At 23.5% G+C, this 5,992-nt stretch overlaps 1 long non-coding RNA gene across 1 annotated transcript; it reads left to right on the top strand.

Annotated features, from left to right (window-relative positions):
- The first annotated feature begins 491 nt into the window (after positions 1 to 491).
- LOC145936217 (uncharacterized) lies at positions 492 to 3,826 on the top strand. The gene is made up of 6 exons (XR_014425343.1): positions 492 to 1,268; positions 1,404 to 1,630; positions 1,777 to 2,057; positions 2,159 to 2,308; positions 2,683 to 2,769; positions 3,686 to 3,826. It is a non-coding gene; the product is annotated as an uncharacterized LOC145936217 (long non-coding RNA).
- The last annotated feature ends 2,166 nt before the right edge of the window (positions 3,827 to 5,992 follow it).

Raw genomic sequence — 5,992 nt, 5'->3', positions numbered from 1 at the left:
ATTTTTAATTCAAATTAATTTTAATTTGGTTTTTTTTATTTCAAATGATTAATCTTATTAAATTCATCATATACTCATCAAATACAATCATATACTCATCAATACTGATATTTGCTTGCTATATTTGACAATTTGCAAATTATAAATTTTCATATTCTGAGAAGACTTTAATTTGAGATATTTTAATTATATTTTGTTATAAATAATGCATAGTGTAAAGAAATAAATGTCGCATGTGTAATAACATAATTAAAAATTAAAATAGTAATATGTTGTAAATAATATGTTATAATATCTTATTCTCGATTAATATTTTTTGATAGAAATCCAGCTGATAACTTTCAGAAATATTAATCAAGTTTAAAGTATTATAACATATTTAAAATATATTAAAAGACATCAGGACTCTTTCTTGCGCTTATTCAGTGACAGAATCTACGAGAAAAATCAGTTATTTCATATATTTTTGTTATTAATTTATAGATAATTATTAATGCAATTAACGTGCAATAATACGAGTCTTTTAATATCTTCGATAATTCATCTAAATTAATAGATTATATTTTGCAAAGAGATAAATAGTTAACGAGCAATAATATATGTCTTATTGCGCTCGAAAAATCGTCTGAGTTAATAGGGGAACATATTTTGCGAAGAGGTATAGTGTAGCAATATGTGTCTTTTCAGGTCCGAAAAATCGTCTGAGTTAATAGGAATACATGTTATGCAAAGAGGTTGATCGAAGTAACGTCGGTAATAGAGGTTGGTAATTTATCGATAATAACGTCGATAATTTACCAACCTTCATTACCGACGTTACTTTGAACAACCTCTTTGCATAACATGTATTCCTATTAACTCGGACGATTTTTCGAACGTCTTAAGAGACACGTGGCACATATGGGATACATAACCTACTGTTTTAAATTAAATTAAATTTATTAAATAATGCTAAATAATTTTTACAAATTGATGATACTCGTAAATTAAAAATTCATAATAATAAAAAATACAATATGTATTACTATGAACGTTGTTATTAACAATTATTAAAATATTTAGTCATGATGTGAAATATCGATGACAGCTTTTACGCGAAAATTATAATAAAATGCCGAAATAAGGAGAAAAAAAGAAAAAGAAAGAAAATACTGCATTTTAAAAGAAAATTGATATAATAAAAGAAGAAAAATAAAATACTCAAAGTGTTATCAATTATTATTATAATATTATATTGCGAGAAAATGGCGATTTATCAGGATGCAAAAGTAATTATACCTTCATTAAAAATATATATACTTACAGGGAGATAAATATTAGTAAATTTTTCGATATATTTCATATATTGTTTTATATTTGTTTATTCTCAAATATACATAATAATAAATGTTTTTTTTTTTCAGCAAATCCAAGCACAAACATTGTTATTCATTCTGGCTCTATGTATCTTCATTACATGCAGTGGCAAGGAGATATTTGCAAAGTATAATAAAGTACAAATGTTTTCTGCTATTAGTCGTAATATTAATAAATATAAACAAGTGTGATATGGGGACAGGATTTTGTTATCAACATTGTTTTTTTATAAACGAAGGAATTGATGCAAGCAATGGAAGAGTCTCTGCTGCAGGTATCACAAGCACTTTACAATTCTTTTAATCAACTGTTATATTTTAACAAATAATTTGAAAATTAAAATATAATTTCTATTACTTTTATATTATTGATAAGATTATGTGGATGCACTGTTTGATTGCATGTTTGGATTTATGATAGGTGTTGAAACGCAGAAGATATCATATATGGAAGACGCAATTTCTCCCAAGGATACACAAGTACATATGAATTATGGCAGTGCAGATGTCACGCAGACATTTTTTTGGCTTTAACAAAAATCTGTTTCCATACAAATTGTGCAAATCCCATTAACAAATTGGAGGATGAGTTGCTTTTGGATCTCTCAAATAAAGATATATTTCTGTCATGTGGATTTAAATGTGTGTAGGAGAAAACATTTATTGTTAAAAAGCCAAAACAACAAACAGAGAAGAATACAGGTATCTTTCTTTTCACTTTTCTTATAAAAAGAGTTATATATATTTTTTCCTCCCTTATATACAAATTTATATATAAAACTGTACCAAAACTTATGCGACAGGTGGGCGATGAATGCTAATAGTATCTTTGAGCTTGTTTCAACTTGAGTTGTTCAGTATTATTGGAACCCATAATGTTCATATTCAAAAATGATCTTTAGGAAATCCAGAAGATCCTTATGATGAAAGTTATTTAAGTATTCATTTTATGTGTAAGTATTCATTTTTCAAACAAGTATATCTCTGTTTGAAGTATTATGTAAAATTTTTCTACAAATTATTTATGTAAAAAAAAGAATAGAAAGTAAAACAATTTATATAGCACAGTATCAATTATATAAAATAAAGATAAGTATTTTAAAAATGTATTTTTAATATTTATATGAAAACTTGGAAATTTATTTAGATATATAATATTTAGATATAAAATTAATTTTCATTTCTTTGGAAATATTTATTAAGTTTTTTTTGTATTATATACAATTTTATTAAGATTATTATTATATACTATTTTCAAACTTTGGAAATTTATTAAGATATTTATATTTAGATATAATTAATTTTCATATATTCTATTAATTTACAGATAATGCTGTTGACGTGCAGTAATACGCGTCTTTTCATACTCTCAAAAGTTCGTCTGAATTATTCGGAAAATATATTTCGCGAAGAAGTAAGTAATGCACTTTTACATAAGCAATAATGTGCACCTTTAGATATCTTCGAAAATACACATTAAAGTTATTAGAAGATTTTGCGAAAAAATGTGAATAGTGCAAACGCAGTAATGTATCTTTTAATATGCTTCAAAATTTATTTCTGAGTTAGAAGAATAAAAGTTTTACAAATAGATCAGTGGAACTTTATAGTAATGCAAAATTTTATGTGATAAATTCGTAACTTAAAAATAAAATATTTATATTTATCAGTATATAATTTTACTTTTATGCATTGACAAAAACATTTCTTTTAAGTTTGGGATTTTTAATTGCAATTTATTTAAATAATACCATAAAGAAACAAATGTAACGCGTGCTTTGTAATATTCTAGTAATATTCTAATAATAAAAGTGCGAGATAGTCTGTACAGACTGAAAGCATTTACTTTAAAAGATCAAAAGAAAAAAACAATAACACTCATGATCAGCAGAAACAGTAAACTGCTGAAAGCATAACGTAAAGCACTCACTGAGCCATTTCCTCTGCTGAAAGCAGCCTATACAGTTGTGTGTGGTTTTCTCGTATCAAGAAAATAAAGTGATTTATATTTGAATTGTTAGAATGTTAAAATGCCAAGCGAGGTGATAACTTTGCAGCTTGGCCAATGTGGCAATCAAAGTATTACATGTTATTTTGTCTCATATAATATAAATCCTTTTCATACGTTTTATAATTTTTTGATACAAATGCTACGATATTTCCAAACACTTGCAAATATGAAAATAACGAATATCTTTATCGTCTTTTTTTTTACATTATGCCTCAATTTTACAAACTTAAAATTTCTCTTTTATTATAATTTGTAATAAAACCTATATATTTTCTTTCTTAGAATAAAATTTATATATTTTTATACATTTTATTTATAGTTGGATTTGAGTTTTGGAAGAGATTATGCACAGAGCATGGAATCAGCCCAGAAGGAATCTTGGAAGATTATGCAATAGAGGGAACGGATAGAAAGGATGTCTTTTTTTATCAAGCAGATGATGAGCATTACATACCACGAGCTGTATTATTAGATTTAGAGCCCAGGGTTATTCATACTATTATGAATTTTCCATATTCAAAGGTAGTACGCATCTGGAATATGTATGTACATTTATGTTTATGCATATATATGAATATGTATGTACATTTATGATTATGCATATATATGAATATGTATGTACATTTATGATTATGCATATATATGAATATGTATGTACATTTATGATTATGCATATATATGAATATGTATGTACATTTATGATTATGCATATATATGAATATGTATGTACATTTATGTTTATGCATATATATGAATATGTATGTACATTTATGTTTATGCATATATATGAATATGTATGTACATTTATGATTATGCATATATATGAATATGTATGTACATTTATGATTATGCATATATATGAATATGTATGTACATTTATGATTATGCATATATATGAATATGTATATACATTTATGTTTATGCATATATATGAATATGTATGTACATTTATGATTATGCATATATATGAATATGTATGTACATTTATGTTTATGCATATATATGAATATGTATGTACATTTATGTTTATGCATATATATGAATATGTATGTACATTTATGTTTATGCATATATATGAATATGTATGTACATTTATGTTTATGCATATATATGAATATGTATGTACATTTATGTTTATGCATATATATGAATATGTATGTACATTTATGTTTATGCATATATATGAATATGTATGTACATTTATGTTTATGCATATATATGAATATGTATGTACATTTATGTTTATGCATATATATGAATATGTATGTACATTTATGTTTATGCATATATATGAATATGTATGTACATTTATGTTTATGCATATATATGAATATGTATGTACATTTATGTTTATGCATATATATGAATATGTATGTACATTTATGTTTATGCATATATATGAATATGTATGTACATTTATGTTTATGCATATATATGAATATGTATGTACATTTATGATTATGCATATATATGAATATGTATGTACATTTATGTTTATGCATATATATGAATATGTATGTACATTTATGATTATGCATATATATGAATATGTATGTACATTTATGTTTATGCATATATATGAATATGTATGTACATTTATGTTTATGCATATATATGAATATGTATGTACATTTATGTTTATGCATATATATGAATATGTATGTACATTTATGTTTATGCATATATATGAATATGTATGTACATTTATGTTTATGCATATATATGAATATGTATGTACATTTATGTTTATGCATATATATGAATATGTATGTACATTTATGTTTATGCATATATATGAATATGTATGTACATTTATGATTATGCATATATATGAATATGTATGTACATTTATGATTATGCATATATATGAATATGTATGTACATTTATGTTTATGCATATATATGAATATGTATGTACATTTATGTTTATGCATATATATGAATATGTATGTACATTTATGTTTATGCATATATATGAATATGTATGTACATTTATGTTTATGCATATATATGAATATGTATGTACATTTATGTTTATGCATATATATGAATATGTATGTACATTTATGTTTATGCATATATATGAATATGTATGTACATTTATGTTTATGCATATATATGAATATGTATGTACATTTATGTTTATGCATATATATGAATATGTATGTACATTTATGATTATGCATATATATGAATATGTATGTACATTTATGATTATGCATATATATGAATATGTATGTACATTTATGATTATGCATATATATGAATATGTATGTACATTTATGATTATGCATATATATGAATATGTATGTACATTTATGATTATGCATATATATGAATATGTATGTACATTTATGATTATGCATATATATGAATATGTATGTACATTTATGATTATGCATATATATGAATATGTATGTACATTTATGATTATGCATATATATGAATATGTATGTACATTTATGTTTATGCATATATATGAATATGTATGTACATTTATGTTTATGCATATATATGAATATGTATGTACATTTATGTTTATGCATATATATGAATATGTATGTACATTTATGTTTATGCATATATATGAATATGTATGTACATTTATGTTTATGCATATATATGA

Source organism: Prenolepis imparis, unplaced genomic scaffold (assembly GCF_030444845.1).
Source record: "Prenolepis imparis isolate NDT839.2.m4 unplaced genomic scaffold, iyPreImpa1.0 SCAF_5, whole genome shotgun sequence".
Classification (NCBI taxonomy): domain Eukaryota; kingdom Metazoa; phylum Arthropoda; class Insecta; order Hymenoptera; family Formicidae; genus Prenolepis; species Prenolepis imparis.
Note: the sequence above shows the minus strand (reverse complement) of the source record. Positions and strands in the feature narration are given on the sequence as shown.